Genomic DNA, 19,682 nt, shown 5'->3' with positions numbered 1-19,682 from the left:
TGATAGTATACATATACTTATTAAAATATAAAGTCAAATATATCAATCAATAAAATCAATTTTTTTTTCATTTTTTCTTTCAACTTTATCTTTAAAAAAGAGAGTTATATGTACAGATTTTAAAGGCATTTTGGCATAACACTATATGAATATATTTTTGTCAGTATTTAATTTTTTTAGAAGTTTGATAGTATGCATTGAAATCTACTAGTTACCATAAGCATAAAGTACATGTAGAACAGAACAGAACATGGAAACAAAATTTTCTTAGTGTGTATAGATTAAACATAATGATTTTTAAATACCAAAAATTGCCACAAGGCTATATTCTTAGCTTTTGGATTATTAATGATTTATGGTCCAGGAGTACCACACTCTGAGAGAGTGCTATACACTTATTCTTATTACAAAAAAAATATCAAATGAGCTGTGTGAAATAATCCACCTACAATCCAAAATGCAAGAGGCAGACAAAGGACCTCTTGTTAGATGACAGTATCGGTGGGTTATACAAGAAATCTGCGAACTTAAAAAGAAAAAAAGGGAAGAAAAACAAAAAAAAACCCAAATAAACAAAAAGCTCCCATGAACTTAAGAATTACACTTACCAATGACTCAAGTAAGTATAAGCTGACAACAATAATATCAAACCCTTCCCGGTGGAGCATCATTTAAGGCATTTTCTTCAGACTCCTGAAATTTCCCTCTAATTCTCTCTAATTACAAGGCATCAGATACATTTAAATAAAGGGACACGATATAAAATATATTAAGAGAGCTTTTCTGACATTATTAAAAGCCAGAATAGCCTGAAGTAGTGTCAAATTTTTACAAATAAGATATATGACTATTGCATGTTGAGTCAGCAGCTGAGACAAAAAGACAATGTGATAAGAGCATGAATCTTGACTATCAAAATGACTAGCTTGGGATAGGTATGAATTAATAGAGTATACCTGTGAGGATGCTCCCAGGGGCTGTGATATGATATGATTTAGAAAAATAAATATGGTTTTGGAAGTTTTGAAATGTACACAGTAGGCCTAGTTATAGAAAGTATGCATGTAATTAGAAGCATGTTTTTAGGAGCTCTATCATCCCTGTTCATTCTGCATTCCTCTTTTTGTTTGGTTAAGTTTTGTTTTGTTCATTTGGTTATTGTTGTTATGTTGTTTGGTTTTGATTTTTTTTTCCTGATTCCAGTCCACTACAAAATAAAGACTCTCCTTGAACACAGGCTTCTCTCCCCAACTCAAAAGGACAAATGTGTACAGGCTAAGCATGTGACACAGTGAGACAAATCACATAAGCTTTGCCCTTAAGTTATGTTCTTAGGTGTTCGGTTATGCTGATGAAATACTGATTGTCATATCTGTTAAAATACAGATACTGCTTTTAATCTAATTAACATTTATGATAGTCCTTTCCTTTTCAAAACCCTGTCATTATTAATGTTAGAAAAAACTGGCAAATGAGATATATATTCATTGTGTTATGCTTATAACTACTTAATTTCATAAGTAACATTTTAAAATATATGTCTGTAAGAGTCCTTTTTATATTTGTTTATATATAATTCATGATAAACATATTACAATTTAAAAATTGTTCATTCTGTCATGTTTGTTATTGTGGCTTAAACTTTTGCAAATTTGGTGCTTTGATTGAGGACAGGGAGGCTAGGCTTCATGTTCAGCTGTGTACCTGAACAACTATTTCCTCTGCCCCAACCTTTCTGTACACCATCATGCAGGCCACATCTCTACTACAGCTGAGGATCTACATTCTGCTCCTCAGCCCTCTGATCTGCTTGTCTCCTACGAGGCCTACTTTTCTACAACTTTTCTAACCTAAAGAGGTAGCTATAAACCTACCAGAAGCTTAGAGAACATTGAATAGATAATACCAGAAAAGAAAATCCTCCTTCCACATAATAGTCAAATAATCAATGAATATAACAAAAAAGAAGAATATCAAAAGTTGTGTTGGAAACTGCCAAGTAACACCCAAAGGCAGAGTCATCAGAATTATAACTGATATCTAAACAGAGACTTAGAAATCCAGAAGAGCATGGATGATTTTTGGAGAACTTAAGAGACCACAGATGTCAGCCCAGACAAGTTACCATATATGAAGAGAAACTAAGATATTCCATGACAAAAGCATATTTAAACAATATCCTTTTACTAACTCAACCCTTTGTAGGATACTAGAAAATAAATACAATGTAAGAAGAATAAGTACCCCCCCAAAACCAAAAATTTATCACCTTGCTGCAAATCAAAAACAAGAGAAACACACACACACACACACACACACACACACACACAAACACACAAATTAACACCACTCTTATGAAATAACTGGAACTAACAATCACTGTTCATTAATATCTCACAGCTTCAAGGGACTCTATTCTTGTTCTAAATGGGGTCAACTTGTAGAAGGATGCAAATTGGCCCATGTTTATCATATCACCTCATGCAAAGTTCAAGTCCAAGTGGATGGACCACTACATAAAACCAGATACACTGAGTCTAATAGAAGAGAAAGTGGGAAATAGCCTCAAACACGTTAGCCAGGGGAAAAACTTCCTAAAACTAACAAACAAACAAAAAATAGCTCATGTTTGTTTTTTTAATTGCTGTTTTGAGTATTAGGATTTTTAGTGGATATTTTAAGTATTATATTTCAAATGTTATCGCCTGTGCTGGTTATCCAAACTCCCATCCCCCCTTCCCTGATGTCTATGAGAATGTTCCCCCTCCCACCCACGACCACCTCACCATACTGGCATTCTTCTACACTTGGGTATCAAGCCTTCACACACCAAGTGTTTCTCCTGACATGGATGTCTGACAATGCCATCATCTGCTCTATATACAGCTTGAGCCATGGGTCTCTTCTTGTGTGTTCTTGATTGGTGGTTTAGTGCTGGGAGTTCTGTTGGTTCTGGTTGATTGATACTATTGTTCTTCCTATAAGGTTGCAAACCCCTTCAGCTCCTTAAGTCCTTCTCTAACTCTTACACTGTGGTCCCTGTGCTTAGTGTGATAATTAGCTGCAAGCATCTTCATCTGTATTTATAAGGCTCTGACAGAGCCTCTCAGGAGACATCCATATCAGGCTAGTGTCAACATGAATTTCTTGGCATCAGCAATAGTGACTGTGTTTGGTGGCTGCATAAAGGATGTATCTCTAGATGGGGCAGTGTCTGGAAGGCCTTTCCTTCAGTCTACGCTCCACTCTTTTTCCCTGTATTTTCTTTAGACAGGAGCTATTCTGGGTTAAAATTTTGAGAACACTTGGTGGTCCCCATGCCTCAACCAGGGGCCATGCCTATACTCTGGATATAGTCCCTACCTGTCGTCCCTTCCCTTCATTGGCCTTTCAGCTAATCATATCCCTGTTGGGTTCTGGAAGCCTTTTACTTTCCTAGTATCTGAGACTAGGTAGTGGCAATATCACCAGTTCCCCATCTCCCATTACTATATACTTCTGTTGAATTTCTTGACCCTCTGTATATCATTCCTTTCTCCCCCATATCTGATTTTGCTCCCCCTTTTCCCTCCCACTTCTTTCATCTTTTCAACTCCCTCACACCTTCTACCTCCATAAGTATTTTGTTTCCCCTTCTAAGAAAGATTGAAGCATCCACCTTTTGGTCTTCCTTCTTCTTGAGCTTCATATGGTTTGTGAATTATATATTAGTGTTCCGATCTACTAATCAGTGAGTGCATACTATGTGTGTTCTTTTGTGTCTGGGTTACTTCACTCAGGATGATATTTTCTAGGTCTATCCATTTGCCTAAGAATTTTATGATGTCATTGTTTTTAATAGCTGAGTAGGACTGCGTTGTGTAAATATACCACAATTTCTGCATCCATTCCTCTGTTGAAGGACATCTGGGTTCTTTCCAGGCTCTAGCTATTATAAGTAAGGCTGCTATAAACATAATGTAGCATGTGTCCTTGTTATATGTTGGAGTGTCTTTTGGGTATGTGCCCAGGAGTAGTGTAGCTGTATCTTCAGTAGCACAATGCCCAATTTTCTGAGTAACCACCAGACTGATTTCCAGAGGGGTTGCATCAGCTTGCAAACCTACGAACAATAGAAAGTGTTCTTTTTCTACATTGTCATATGCAGTCACCTGAAATTTTGATCTTAGCCATCCTGACTAGTATGAGGTAGAATCTCATGATTGTTTTATTTGTGTTTTCCTGATGACTAAGGATGTTGAACATTTCATTAGGTCATTTTCTGCTATTCAGTATTCCTGTTAAAAATTATTTGTTTAGTGCTATGCTCCATTTTTAATAGTGTTATTTGTTTCTCTGGAGTCTAAATTCTCTGGAGTCTAAGTTCTTGGTATACATTATGTATTAGCTCTCTATCAGATATAGAATTGGTAAAGTTCTCTCCCCAAGCTGTTGGTTGCTGGGTTTTTTTTTTTTTTTTTTTTTTTTGTTGTTGTTGTTGTTTTCTATTGATAGTGTCGTTTGCCTTACAGAACTTTTGCAATTTTATAAGGTCCCACTTGACAATTAATTCTCTTAGACCATAAGACTTTAGTGTTCTGATCAGGAAATTTTACCCTGTGACTGTGTTTGAGGCTCTTCTCCACTATGTGGCAGACCTTGATCCATCTGGACTTGAGCTTTGTACAGAGAGATAAGTAAGAATGGATCAATTTGCATCATTCTACATGCTGACTGCCAGTTAAACCAGCACCATTTTTTGAAAATGCTGTCTTTCTTTACTAGATGGTTTTAGCCACTTTGTAAAAGATCAAGTGACCACAAGTGTGTGGGTTAATTTCTGGTTCTTCAATTTTATTCTATGGATCTATCTGATTGTCTATCATGCAGTTTTTATCATTCTTACTCTTCAATACAGCTTGAGATTTCCCCAGATGTTTTGCTATTGTTGTGAATAGTTTTTGATATTCTGGGGTTTTTGTTATTCCCAATGAATTTTCAAACTGTTCTTCTAATTTTGTGAAAATTGATTTGGAATTTTGATAAGAATAGCACTGAACCTGTAGATTACTTTTAATAAGATAGCCATTTTTGCTATATTAATCCTGACAATTCATGAACAAAGTCAAAAGGATTTGTATCCTTTCTTTTTACAAGCAATATATAATCCTTGGATGAAATTACGAAAACGCCCTTAAAAATTGCAACAAATGTTATTTTTATAAACCCGGTATAACTACAACCACTCAAGTGAAAAACTGTACAAAAAAGCTTCAAATCTTGGAAAAAGTAATTGAAGAATATATTCAAAGATGGACAGATCTCCAGTACTCATGAATCCATAAAATTAACATAATAAAATGGTCCTCTTCCTAAAAGCAATCTGCAGATTCAATGTAATTCTCCTTAGAATCACAAGATAAATTTTTACAGACCTTGAAAGAGCAAATATGAACCTCATGTGGAAAAACAAAACAAAACAAATCCACAAAACACAAAAAATCCAGGATAGCTAAAACAAACATGAGCAATAAAAGAACTTTGGGGGGAATTAGCATCCCTGACTTTAAGAATAATAGTAATAAAAACTATATGGTATTGGTATAGAAACAGACATATTAGTCACTGCAATCAAATAGAAGACTCAAATAAATCTATACATCTGAGGACACTGTATTTTTGATAAAGAAGTCACAACCATTGCCTCTGTAATAACAAAAGACCTAGGATAATGAAATCCATTCTCAATAAGAAGAAAACATCTGCAGGAATCACTATCCCTGCTCTCAAGCTATATTACAAGGAAATTGTGCTAAAAACGGCATGGTACTGGTACAGAGATAGGCATGTGGATCAATGGAATAGAATAGAAGATCCAGTAATGAGCCCTCACATATATGGTCACCTGATTTTTGACAAGTTCTACTCAGTTAGATAAAAGCAAAAGAGGCAAGGAGGGAGATGCTGCTGCTGCTGCTGCTGCTGCTGGTGGTGGTCATAATAATATAGTGGAAAAGTATAGAGAAGCAGAAAATTTAAACAGAGAAAAGTAGAAAACATTTGGCAGCTTGAATCTCTGTTGCTTGAATGAATGATGAAATAGAAACTAGAGGAATATGAGCAGACATCTTGACACCAGTCTGGCATGCCCAGGGGCAGACAAGGCCCACAGTTCAAGTAAGTGTCAGGCACAAATATGGCGACTTGATATGGTAGTGAATTTGGTGAGGAATTAGAGAAGTTAAGGATACCACTTATCTTATTTTACAGCCTCTAGCCAGTTGGCAAATTGAGCTGTGTCCTGGGGTTGTTCTTATTCTAAACAACACCTTAAACCTGAAATTAAGCTAGAGAACTGAAGGGATACTGCTGTAATGTCTAGATGGAAGATGAATTTGACTATTGGCAGAGAATAGAAGTATCTTATATAGACCCATTGTGAAATTTAAGCAGCTATGACCCCAAGCTGTAGAGACCACAGTAGTGGTGGTCTTACCTTGATCAGATCACCTGTCACTTATGGAATACTGTGCAGATTGTTCTGCAGCTGCTTTAGCTGGTTTAAGAGTTCCGAGCCCAAAGTGGTGGGTCTCAGCTGAGATCCCCCAGGTGGTGGTCTTACCTTGTTGAGGGGAACACCTACCACTTATGGACTATGCAAAAGGTTTAGAGTTCTGAGCCTAAAACTAGTAGATTTTTCCACAGCTGCCTTATTAGTTGCATGGTTTCATCCTTCATAGGGTTGACAACTCCAAGCCCAGGTAATACATATGTCTTGGGTTACAAGGTGGAACTTACTGTAGAGATGAATCCTAAAGCATTCAGACCCACAGGTGGAATGCCTAGATACATTCTATTCATTGAATGTATAGAAGACACTGTAGTATTCCACAGTTAAAGAAGCAAATTTGTCTCTATCCCCCAATGTATTGGGAGACACCCTGAGCTTGGATATTAATTCCAAATCCTAGCAATTTCTGCAGCAACATAAAAGTTCCACATGCCATAAAGCTTCTGGGAGACATGGGTAGTTCCCAGAAAACAAAGTGAACCATACCAAGAGAATATAACCTTGATAATGACAGTGTATTATGCCCTCAGCCTCTACCCTCAGCCCACACACAGCACGAATCTTTACAGAGAGAATGAGGAAGGACTATAATAGAATCTATTAAAAATGAGCCTCTGCTTCCTTAAGCACACATCCCTAATATTAGACATTCAAAAAACCTCTCTGGTTCTTTGTCTTGTGACCAAAAAAGAAAATTTTCTATGTGTCGTTTTTATTTTAATTTCAAAATGTTGTCTACATATTGTATTACTCTAGCATTTTAAATAGTATTTCTTTTTAATTCTATGAAAATGTTTTTGGATGTATTATGAACTTATTTACTTCCCTTTTCACAAGTTCTCCCATCGTACCTCTTATTTACCCATTGTCATCTCTCCTTCTCTCTCTCTCTCTCTCTCTCTCTCTCTCTCTCTCTCTCTCTCTCTCTCTCTCTCTCTTTCTCTCTCTCACGCACAAGCATACACGCATGCATTAATTCTAATTCTTGGGCTCAGTTTTATAAAATAAGCAATACAAAACAGGAAAAAAACTAGGAGTAGTAAAAGGAAGTGTAGGTGAATAATATAAAAGATGACTTCAATCTCATTCTCATTAATAAAAGTCCATCAAATCAAAATATGCCACAAATAACTTCAGAGTTAACCTCCCTGTATGAGCTTGATAAATATGATTTAAAAAATAAACCCAAAACAACAAAGCAAAACATGGAGCTTGGAGTGGTGGAAGCATGAACATACTCACAACCAAACCTTATCACCTGAGTTGGTGTCCCAGAGATCCACAGGGTAAAAGGAATATATAGACTCTCTCACTTTGTCCTCTGATTTACACACCTGTATGTGCATGTGCACACATGAACAAGCCCCCTCACACACACGCACACACCATAATTTAAGAACTTGGAAAATAAATTCTTTGAAGCCAACATTACCTTGATATCAAAAATTTAAAAAAAAAAAACTGGACAAAAATTAAACTATAAGTTTACATAAAGATCTCCTCTATGAAACATGAACAACATACCCCAGGTCCAGGCACCAGAAGCTTCCTTCTCATCATGAGAATAACTGCTACATAATGAGATCAGATGAACAGAAGCAAAATATGCTTTATTTTTAATGGCAACCAACCATCTATCCCTACAGTTCTAGTGTCTCAGGATGAATAAGCCTATCACATGTTAAATTCCTATACTTTGAGACTTTAACAAATTTGTCAAAGTCTGATAGTAAATGGAAAAGCCATTAATAAAAACAGTTTCATACTTCAATAAAAATACTAAACAATTTAGCCAATTTAAATGGTTAGGATATTGCTTAGAGTCTCTTTCTATTTTGATTAGTTCAATGTATCTTTAGCTAGTGAAGCCCCATTATGTAAAGACAGTTTTAGAAAGTCTCATTATTTCACAGCATGAACTTGATTTGGATCTCAGTTATCTTAAGCAAAATGATTTGCATGCACAACTGCTGATTAAGATGGTATGTGGATTATTAAACAGAAATAGAGAATCTCTATCAGTATTCAAAGAAATTGATAGTTCATGTAAATTTATGAGACTCATTGTTTATGCAATTGAAATTTATTTTTTCTGGGTTACCTCTAAGATATTGGACAAAACAAAAGAAGACAGAAAGTAATAATCCTGTTTGTCAAATGTGAGTAAATTCTACAGGATGACATGTGAGAAATGAGACCTGTTTTGGACACATTACAAAGATGAAGTCAACTGAACTAAAACAGTCATGAAAAGATGCTTCATGATAAAGGGAAAGATCCTGTCCTCCATCCACACAGTAAATGTCCCAGCCTCTATGATAAATGACTATATGCAGAGGAAAAAACACTGCATGTTAATCAAGCAGCCATTTTGTAGAAAGCTGACATGAGAAGGGTTGCCATACATCACCTTTGCCATACAGGACCTTAAAGCATGCATGTTCCATATCTTCAGTTCATAATAAAAGAAAGATATTCAGTATAACTATCTTTGGGCACATTTAATTTTTTTAGAACTTAATGTTGAGAATATATGCATACAATACAAACTTAGTTCTTGTGCAGAACTTTTGGAAATGACTCTATTCAGAATAAAAAGGTACTGAAGTATTTCATGTGAAAACATTCATCTCATCCTTCCTCTGGTTATCTCTAAGGTAAGCTATGTTATTATTTTCACAAGTAATTTTGCAGAAATATCAGGTCAAATCCAACCATGTAAACACTATCTTTTAACTTATAACTTTAACTTTTGGTTTTTTTTTTTCTCATTTTTTTGATTTTCTTTTTTGATAATTGCATACATGTATATAATGTATGATTACTTCTCTGGATGCTCTCTTTTCTTCTTCTCATCCCTGTCATGCTTCCAACCCAATCCCATTTTAAGAACCATGACTTTGATGTTGATCTATGAACTGTTTGTTTCTACTAGAGCCATCTGCGTTGTATTTCAGCTATATTTAGGGACCTGATGGAGGCCATCAATGAATATATAATTGAAGGCAATAATCTTCCTGTAAGAACTTCCTTGTATAAAATAATTCAGTACTGAATAACAGCTCTCTCTGAGATTCTCCTTTATCCATGCCTAACTTTTCACAGATGCACTCTTGTGCAGACCCAGTGGAAGAATTTAAAACTACCATGGGTCCTGGTTATAACTGTTACACTTGGCAAGAAGATGGCATTTTGCATATATCCCCTCTATTTTATGGCTTTCATTTTTTTTCTTTCCCTCTTTTGCAATGTTTTCTGAATCTTAAAGAAAAGAGTATGAATTACTTGTTTGAGACTGAACACTCATTCATCACTTACTATCAGCTCCTTGTGTTTTGATTAATCTCTGTATTTACCACTGTTCACTGAAAAGAGAGGTATTTCTGAATAATCCTGAAGGAGCCATTTACCTATGGTAAGATAAATATTCAGTATACTGCTTGATCCTATGTCAATTTAGCTAAAAAACAGTATTCAGATTATCCATAGAACCTATAATCTCATTTCCTATGGATTTTTGACCAGGTATACAATACCAGACAAATAATCTCTGCTATGGAATAGGTCTCAAATCCAAGCAGAGAGCAGTCATTTATCCCTATAATAGCAGTGAGACTATTGTTCAGGTACACGTGTCATATTTGTCTTCTCATAGATGGTAGGATTTATAGCTGAATAAGACTATTGATATCTTTTCTCGATCAGCAGACTGCGTAGCTCCTATGTGATCTATCAGAGATAACTGGTGGAAAAGAAGTTTCCAGCTCAGGTCCAATTTGATATCTCACTATAATGCATTAAGCAATTGGGTCTAAGCATCTAATTATAGTGGGTGATCAAGAGGAATAACAAAAGTTTATACTGTCTGGAGTGCTTCTGAAGTCTTTCTGACATCTTATGAGGAAGAATCTGAAACTTCTTTGAAGTTTTTATTTTATAACACACTGCTACTGGGAATAGTTTTTTTTTTTTTCCCAACCATGTAGGATGTCATTCTTCAAACTGTGGATTTTATAAAATTATGTTATAATTTATTTATAGGATAGCGAGTTTCTATTTGATTATTTTGTATCCCTGCCATGTTTTTTAGCCATCTCTGTTACTCCCTCACCTCTCCTATTCCTGTGTAAACATCTTCACTCCTAATAATGATCCTCTTTATTTTCATATTATCTATATGTTATAATCTCTATACTGCTATGCTTTACAACATCCTTCTCTCAATGACTTCCTGTTAGTTTCCTGCCACCTACTAGTTATCCAAGCTGAAAAACATAGAAATTGTGCTAGAACAAGAAAACGTGACATTTGTTGTTGATGTTTAATTTTTGTTTGCTTGACCGGTTTTGTGCCTAAATTTTTAAATCCAAGGTATTTTGCCACTTTCACATCAGATTCATAATTTCATTTTTTTTTTGCTTCCTTGGTTAGAAGTAATCTGTCTTTTCAGTTTGTTTGGTTTTTCTATTGTGACTGAGATTGTTTTTCTAAGACTTTTCAATGTATATTGTTGTCACCAATCTGGCATCATGGTAGTCATATGGTTTTTAGAATGCAGCTGAGAGACCAGAAAGGATAGAGATTAAGCTGGTAGTTAGGATGGATGTAAAGCAATAGAGAGCTGGGTAAGGAATTGGGTGGTCTGGGAGCAAACACACTCTCTTGTACAGGAATGTCTCCTACTTATTTGATTGGCAGATAAAAGCAACAGAATCAAATATGAAGGCTGAATATTCAAGGCAGAACAGGAAGGGTAAGGGAGAACAGAAGGGTCATCCGAGACAGAGGACTGAGAGAAAGATGGAGGGAGAAGAGGATGAACCAGAAACATGTGACTGAAGGAACCACAAGTATCTAGGGATTTCATCAATGGGCAGTAATGTAGGATCATTTGCCCAATCAAGGTGTGTAGCTTGTGTTTATATCAATTGAATTGTGTCTTCTTTGCACAGACACATTAGAATTGGAGATTTACTGTTATAAATCTGACTGGTGTAAGTCTCTATTGTTTTCATTTCATGGGGTTTAGGGGATCAGAGTGAGTACTCGCTAGCTTTCCTTAGGCCAAACACAGGGGCTGGATGACCTGGAAAGTACAAGCAGCAGTTCCAATTATTTCAGAAAAGACTGGTCTGCTCATCTTAGTAAGCAGAGACTGAGAGAGTTAGCTTCGGAACAGGATTTTAATCTGAGCAGCTTAAGGATGGGCTAGGCCAGGCAACCTGGGCAAAATGGCCACTTGAGGCTGGCCATCAGAATGGGTGAGACTGCCGATGCTAGTGCATAGCTGGATTTTGTGTGGTTCAAATATTTTATACCACATACACTATATTCTATTTTAATGAGTAATAATAGATTACAGAGATTACATCATATTTACATATAGTTTGAAATTTTTATGAAATTTACTTAAAATTTACAGAATACATATATGAAATCAACATAAAACTATGTAGCTTCTACAACAAAACACTATTTACTACCTTGAATCCCAGTAGTGCACATCAGTAGCATCTGTCTCTATCCTAAAACCTCCAAACATTACCCTGAATTTTGTTATGTATTCTTTTGGCTTATAGGTGAAGTTATTAGATGAAAATTGGTAGAGAGCAGAGCAATCTTGCGCTATTCATCAGCAAAGTCATGAATGTAAGAGCAAAAGCCTTTGGTTCATAGGCCAAGATTGTGAAATGCAAATGTTCACTTTCTTTAACTCTTGTTTTCTCAGATGAAGTGAAGATATGAGAGTCTTATCCAACCTGTCTGAGTACACAGTTGGGCTGAGCCCACAATAATTCCTTCTCTGTTCTAAACTATCCCTCTCCTTTGACCTATAAATGTCTAGTCTCCATATATTTTAATCTTTCAAGCTGACTGACTCAAAGTGGCTTCTTTTAGATTCTGACTGAAATGCTCTGCTTGGCCTCAAACTAACCATACCAATCTATTTAAATCTTTTGTTTCCTTCTATATTCACTGGCCACCTGTTTCTATAAAATTGTGCCTATAAAATCAATTAATCTCTCTCCTCTCTTCTCTCCCTCTCCCATTCTCTCCCTCTTCTATTCACTCCCTCCCTGCCTCCTCTTTTCTCTCCCTCTACTCCTTCTCTTTCTTCCTCCCTCTCTCTCCCTCCACTCTTCCCTTTCTTTCCCTCTCCTCTATTCTCCTATGTCAAATCCCTTTCTTGTCTCTTTCCCTGAGAACTGGTATCCTAGCTCTGACTCATTCTGTCAAATCTTTCTCTGATTTGTTACTTTGTCTGCCACTCAATTAGACATCATTGTTTGGGGTTCAATGTGTCTAAAAAATGCATGTCTGCATTCCAGCTAGATTACATAGAACTAGAAAGAACTTTGGATATGATCTCTTGCTAGAGAAACCATGCTCCTGGATTAGAATTACTTTTCATTAGAACATGTATTAGATATCTGGTAGATATTGCTTCTACGGAAATTAAATGCTGTTGGACTTCTCACCCAACTTGACTTACTTATGTCTCCTAGAGTATTCAAGGCACATATCACTAAGGGGAAATGAATGGCCTAAGCAATTCAGGCTGAACACCAGTGAACTTCGAGAACACATTGGAAGCAGAATAATTCTGATATAGATTTACTTCTTAATGCTGTATTCGGTGCCTTGAATGGCCTTGACTTTCAGAGGTCTCTGTTTGGTAATTATGGGCTTTTTGTTTGTTTTGTTTAGCTCCTTCTATATGTGCTGACTTCTTGGCAAGACCCCACAGATCATGTCTCTGCCAATCTCTCCATTCTTTTATATTTATATCTTTTTGATAATAGATGACTTTATTTAGTCTTTGTTTGGCATAAGGTTAAATGGGATTATTTATGCAGAACACTTCCAAGAGGCCAGCACTTATATTAAGAAATAGTAATGGTGCTCTAAACACATCAATATGAACTCAATCTAAATGCCACGCACTATAGATTTTCGAGCATTGACAGAATGAGGCAAGTTAATGTTAAAAACAAATGTACAGTGGTCAGATATAAAGCTATTCTTTATTGTGCCCAGTTTTACTTTCCTTGCTTGGTATTTTTAAATATATGCTTATTTATTTACTTCTTTGTATGTTGGTGTATGTATTTGTGAGTTTGAGTATGCCACAAATGTGCAAATTCCAACTAAAACCAGATTGTCGAGTTCTCTGCAGCTGGACTTGTGGACCATCCTCTTGATGTAGGTGTTAGGAATAGAACCCAGATATTTTGCAAGTGCAGCAAGTGCTCTTAATCATTGAGTCACAACTCTAGCTCTGTCTTTTGCTCCTTAGGGAAAGATGATGTTTGAATTGCACTGAGATTATGGAATTGAAGCTTCTTTGGGAGAGCTTCTGAGCAATTTTGGAAGATTTGCAAATTTGACCTTGAAAAAACCCAAAACCACAAAGATTTTGCTGCATTTAGAGAGTTCATATTTTTACATAACTATTTTGAAGTAACAATTCTAACATTCTAGAATTGTTTCTTAATCCTGACTTTGTATCCAGTTACCTGTTGAAGTCATCACACTATCTCCCATCATTTTTCCCTGGTCCACACCTCTCTTACACAAAGTGTTTCATAATCTTCAGGCCAAGTATGCAGAGAAGAACATTCTCAGCACTCTTACCTTGAGGAGGCATTTCTCAAACCCACTCAGGATTCATAACAATAGGAATTGAAGCCTGCTTCACATTTCCTGAAATTATATGTGTTGATGATTGATTGATTGATTGATTGATTGATTAGGTTAAAGATACAGTGTCTGAATTTCTGTGACACCTGAGCCATATAATAACACTGGTCATAGAATACTATATTATGAAGCTGGAGAGAAGACTCAGAGGTTGAGAATATTTTCTGCTCCTGCAAACCATCCAGCCTCCACTTCAGGAAACACACAAATGAGTGTGATGGCCTGTTTTGAACTTCTGTGGGAACACACACATCATGCATACCCCCTCTCTCTCACACTTGCACATAAATCTAAAAGAAGTAATGTGGCAAGAAAAATATGAAAATATAGCTACTCTCCCTGAGTCTAAGTAATGGAAGATTGAGCACTATTGATTATGAAAATTGTCATAATTAGAAAATTGTTATTACCCTAAATGTCAATAAGTAGTTAGAAATTATGTTTCTGATTAGAGATCTAATAGAAAAATATATTGATATCTAAGGAGAAGAATTTACAGAGTGGACTGACCAATATGGCAGAGAGTATCAAGGAAGATCAGTGGATTATTTCCAAAAGTGAAGTCTGAAACAATTACAGTATGTAGACAACCAATGAGAGCAAACATTTGTAAAGCTGACATTCCCAGGCCATGCTGTATATTTTAGATATATGGCAGTTTGTTAAAATAATCATAGATCTGTGACCTATTTGGAAAGCTTGTCTTATTCTTATAAATGTGACTGCTCAGATGAATAGTTGATGTGTTTTTAAAATGAACAGTAAAATTACTAAATACCACTTTGCAGAAACCTACAGTGTAATATTCCTGTGGAGGAACTGGTTAAATGCAGACTCAATTTATTCTCGTAGTTTTAATAGACTGCTGAGAGGATCTCACTTTTAACATGACCCCAAGAAGAACTGATGAATTAAGTAATTAGGTTTTCTGAGTAACTTTAAGTGAGCAAACTGCTTTCACATACTTAAGGTTAAGTCGGAGTTAAAATTGGATTTAGGATGGCTGTCAAGAATGAAATGCGGCAGACACAAGAATGTACACACTCAAATGGGAAACCTGTGTTTCCATTAAGGGACTTTGATTGTCGACATCAGAAGTGGCTTCAGTAGTTTTAAGTAAGATCTTGTTTGTTAGAAGGGTAATGAGATAATTCACACAATCAAGGTGAAGTTAGAGTAGCTTGTGAATGAGGAAGTGTAAGGTTGGCTTTCAGTAATGATCTGAGCAGCTCAAAAAGCATCTTGTGTTGGTGGGCTTATAGTAATTCTTCCCAACAGCATCACATCTTATATGGTCATTTTAGACTATTAATTCCAAAGAAGGAAAACTGACTTGGTTAAGCCTGAGTCTATATAATTCTCTACCTTAAGAATGATATCTCTAGATGTATTATGGGTGATTCAGAATAGTTGTGAGCTGTGCATTTATTTAAATTTGTGTGCCTAATTTGAGGCAGCATATATGACTTTTATTTTCTTCATCTTTTTTCAATATCATGTTTTATTCATCACAGTCTGACATGAAACTTTCAGTGTGCCTAAAAATTGGCATGAAGGGGCTAGGAAGATGGTTCAGTTGCTAAAAGCATATGCTGCTCTTTGGACCTCATTTCAGCTACCAGCACTCACATCAGTTTCTGGTTCACATTCACCTATAACTCCAGCTCTAGGGGATCCAACAACCTTTTCTGGCCTCTGCCGTTCTTGTGACAAACTTTCTCAAATAAAGGCACAGATAAATAAATCATATAAGGACATATCAATATTTAATCACTATGTTTATGCGAACATTCCACTCTTAATCTTGCCTGCAAATGTTTTTAATAAACTATCTTATGTGAAAGAGTTTTCATTTTCATTGCATAAACAAGAGGACTGGGGAAAGGAATAAATAACTTTCTCACTTTCACAGTAACAGTGAAAAACGATCAGGTCCTAACTATACTCTTTCCTGCAGCCTCATTGTGCTTGAACATATTATGTCTGCTTCCATAAATGACTGTTAATCAGTCTTATTTAAAAGCATAAACTTGGTTTTTTATCCCCTCAACGTTGTTGATCAAAAACTATGCTAAAAGTTGCCCACAAGGACATCTAAGAAAAACTAATCATTATATGTTATTTCTGAAGACATAACTTTAGGCATAGATATTTCCCCACCAGCACTACATACTTCACACATTCCATTAATGAGTTATAAACTATTCTGTCATATGTGTACAACTTTGAGAATGCCATTTTAAATCAGCTTTGCTTAGGCAATGTCATAGAGTTAACTAGAATAAACCTTGCCCACAAACCCACAATCTCATGTTGAACTTTCTACATCTTCACTCCATTTAGATGACTCATGATGTATTTTTCATCCACTGCTTCTATTAATGAACACTGACAAAATCAAACAACAAAAAAATGTGGCATTTCTAATCAATGACATACAAACCATTGGTTCATGTGTAACTTTGGTAAGAAATGGCCCTGAAGGATTTATTGCTTTCCACTTGTTAGTTCAGCAGACAACTAGATGAGTTTGTGTGAGTTCAAGAGAAGTCTTTGGCAGGTTTTGTGATTCTGAGAATGCAAATTTGGTCCTGTACTTTAGTCTTGATCAAACATTTACACAGAATGACCATGAAGGTCCTGCTCTTTCATGCATGTGTGTCTCTGTGTGTGTGTGTGTCTGTGTGTGTGTGTGTGTGTGTGTGTGTGTGTGTGTATTTGTGTACACATGTAGAGTGTCATCAATGTGAGTGTATGTGCATGTTCACATGTTTGTGTATTTTTTCTGTTAGATCCTTGTATATAAATGACATGTTTGTTTGCCTTGTATGACTGAACAAATAAAGTTCAGATGATGAAAGTTATCTGAATAATTTTCTTCTTGCAGCTTAATTTCCCATCAGATGTATGTTGTAACTCTATTACATGTCACTAGAAATATGTGTGTCAGTGCCCTAGTTGAATAACAGAAATAGTCATTTTTCTTATTCTTTTCATGCAGTCTGATAGGAAAATCAAATCAGCTCTGCCTTCAACATATATATAAAATATGAACTTTTCTTATCACTTCCCTGACTACTGTCTGATCTAAGACACCATCATATCTCAAGTTGCATGATTTATATTTCAGTATACTCCCCCTATGTTTTCTAGTTTTCTATATGTTTGTAAAATGCAGAAGACACAGAGACCAATCTGAAACCAAAGAGAATCCATTTAAAACCAAATGGTTCCAGTGATTCTTAATGTTACTCAATATATAACAAAAATATTTGGCAGACCTTGATTGAAAAGAACATGCTTGGTTCTGAGCTTTGTTATTTTTCAGATATCATTCTTCCTTTATTCATTTTTACTGTATTTGTCGTCTGTGGTGAACATGACAAAGTGTTATCTATCAGATGAACAAAAGGGCGATCTATTTCCATATGGTTGTTTAATCCAGTAGCCTCAAGTCAAGACCTTTTCAAGATTCTATGTTCTAAGGCTCCTTTACTGAGCTTGTACCTGCCATACTCTGCACGCCAAGGGTTTCTCCTTTCTCCAACTATGCCTAATTTCCTGTTTTTGAAAGAACAGCCATCATATATGGTGTAAAAAAATCACTCAAAAGAATATATTTTAACTTGAATGCCTCCTTAAGGCTTTGCTCACATATTTAAACATAGTAACATACTTAGCCATTAGTATTTAAGGCATCAAGGAATGAACTGGGTGGGAAGGAAATAATTCAACCTGTAGCATCCATTCTATGCAGTCTAAAGGCTTCATGAAGGCCCTAATGCCAGGTACTTCAGTTCTTAGAGCAGGCTGTTGCCTCAAGCATGGGTAGTCATAGCTCAATGGATCAATTTCTCACCTAATTAAACCTTCATAAATTTTCTATCTTGTTAGCACATATTTGTCTGTGAAATATATTTAAAAGCACACCTATTGAGCCTCAAACATCTCTCCTTTAGATGCTTGAATAACATGTCTTGTTTATTGCCTAGCTCTTCCAATTAGAAAACTACAAGGGTCTTAGAAATTACTGAATATCAAGAAGTCTATAATAGGACCTAGCATATAGTCAGCATTTAATAAATATCTGTGGAAATTTTAGTTCATTACTGTCTGAATTAATTGGCTTCTAAATATGACCCAGAAATGTAAAAAAAAAGACACATCTTCAAATCCAATTAGAATTAAGTTACTAATGAAACCTCCAGTTTTTCATTGGAATACAAAGTACTAATAAATAGCAAGTGCATTTAATGGTAAAAAGTAAATAGTATAAAATAAAATGGTAAATGGAAATTTCCATTATGTTTTGGAGGTAAGTGCTCAACTTTCTGTGAAATTATGAGTAAAGATAAAATCACTGTACCAGCTTAAACTTATGTATATGTGCAGTGATGTTCATCCAAGCGCATGTGTGTATGCATGGTTGCATATGTGTATGGATGCATATGTGAGAATGCTTACCTTTGAAGAAGTGAAAGCATGCATGTTCAATGATGCATGAAGAGGCTTGAGAGGAATGTTAGGTATCATCCTCAAAAACACCATCTACTTCCTCTGGGCCCCAGTTTCTTACCAGCTTGGAGCTACTAATTAGCTTAATCTGACTAATGAGCAAGAGTCATGGGTCCTTCTGTCTCCACTTCTTCAGTAAAGAGATTATGAGTATGCTCTACCACCCAGAGCTTTTAAAGAGGGGACAAGGAACTGAACTTGAGTTGTCCTTTTTGCTCAGAAAGTATTTTATCAATTGAGCTGTGTCTCCAATCTTCACTTTATTAGTTGTAACCAAAAATATTCTTTTCTTTCCAAATGGACAAGACTACATCGGGCCTTTGAAAATGAGCAAGTACAATTTGCACAGGCATCAAAGCAGGTATGGGAATCCCATGAGGGATCCCCAAGGCACTTCCTTGAACCAGTGAGAAGGGGCTGCCAGAATAGTCATAGCCCAGAGCTGTGCCAGAGGCTAGCAAAGAAGCACGCTCCCTGTTGAGTTCTGTCTTGTCTTATGCTTCCTGGAAGCAGAGTGTGGTTGTTAATATATCAGAAAGACCGAAGACTACAGAAAGAAGAGAGCGCTGGAGTACTGCTCAGTAAATACTTTAAAGAGCATGGAGGGTGGGGGGGGGGGCTGGAGAAATATGCCTGGAGGGAGTGTGGCTATTTACCAACAAAAGCTAATATTATCACATTCCATATTTTGCCTGATCCCAGACTATGTGAGTGACATAAAAATGTACTCAACTGTGGCAGTCCCTTGCTCCACTGGCTTTAATTAAACTTGCTTTGTGCTTAGGAAATTAGCAAACTGTTTGCAGTTGACAGGAGAAAAACATAGGTTTATTCACAATGGGTGGATTTTTCCTTTTTAACTCACACGGCTTAGATGCTTTGTCATATTCAGATACTCTCTGGTGGCTACAGCACA

Source organism: Micromys minutus (assembly GCF_963924665.1).
Source record: "Micromys minutus genome assembly, chromosome: 10".
NCBI classification, from domain to species: domain Eukaryota; kingdom Metazoa; phylum Chordata; class Mammalia; order Rodentia; family Muridae; genus Micromys; species Micromys minutus.
The sequence above is the reverse complement of the archived record's forward strand: the minus strand, read 5'-3'. Positions refer to the sequence as shown.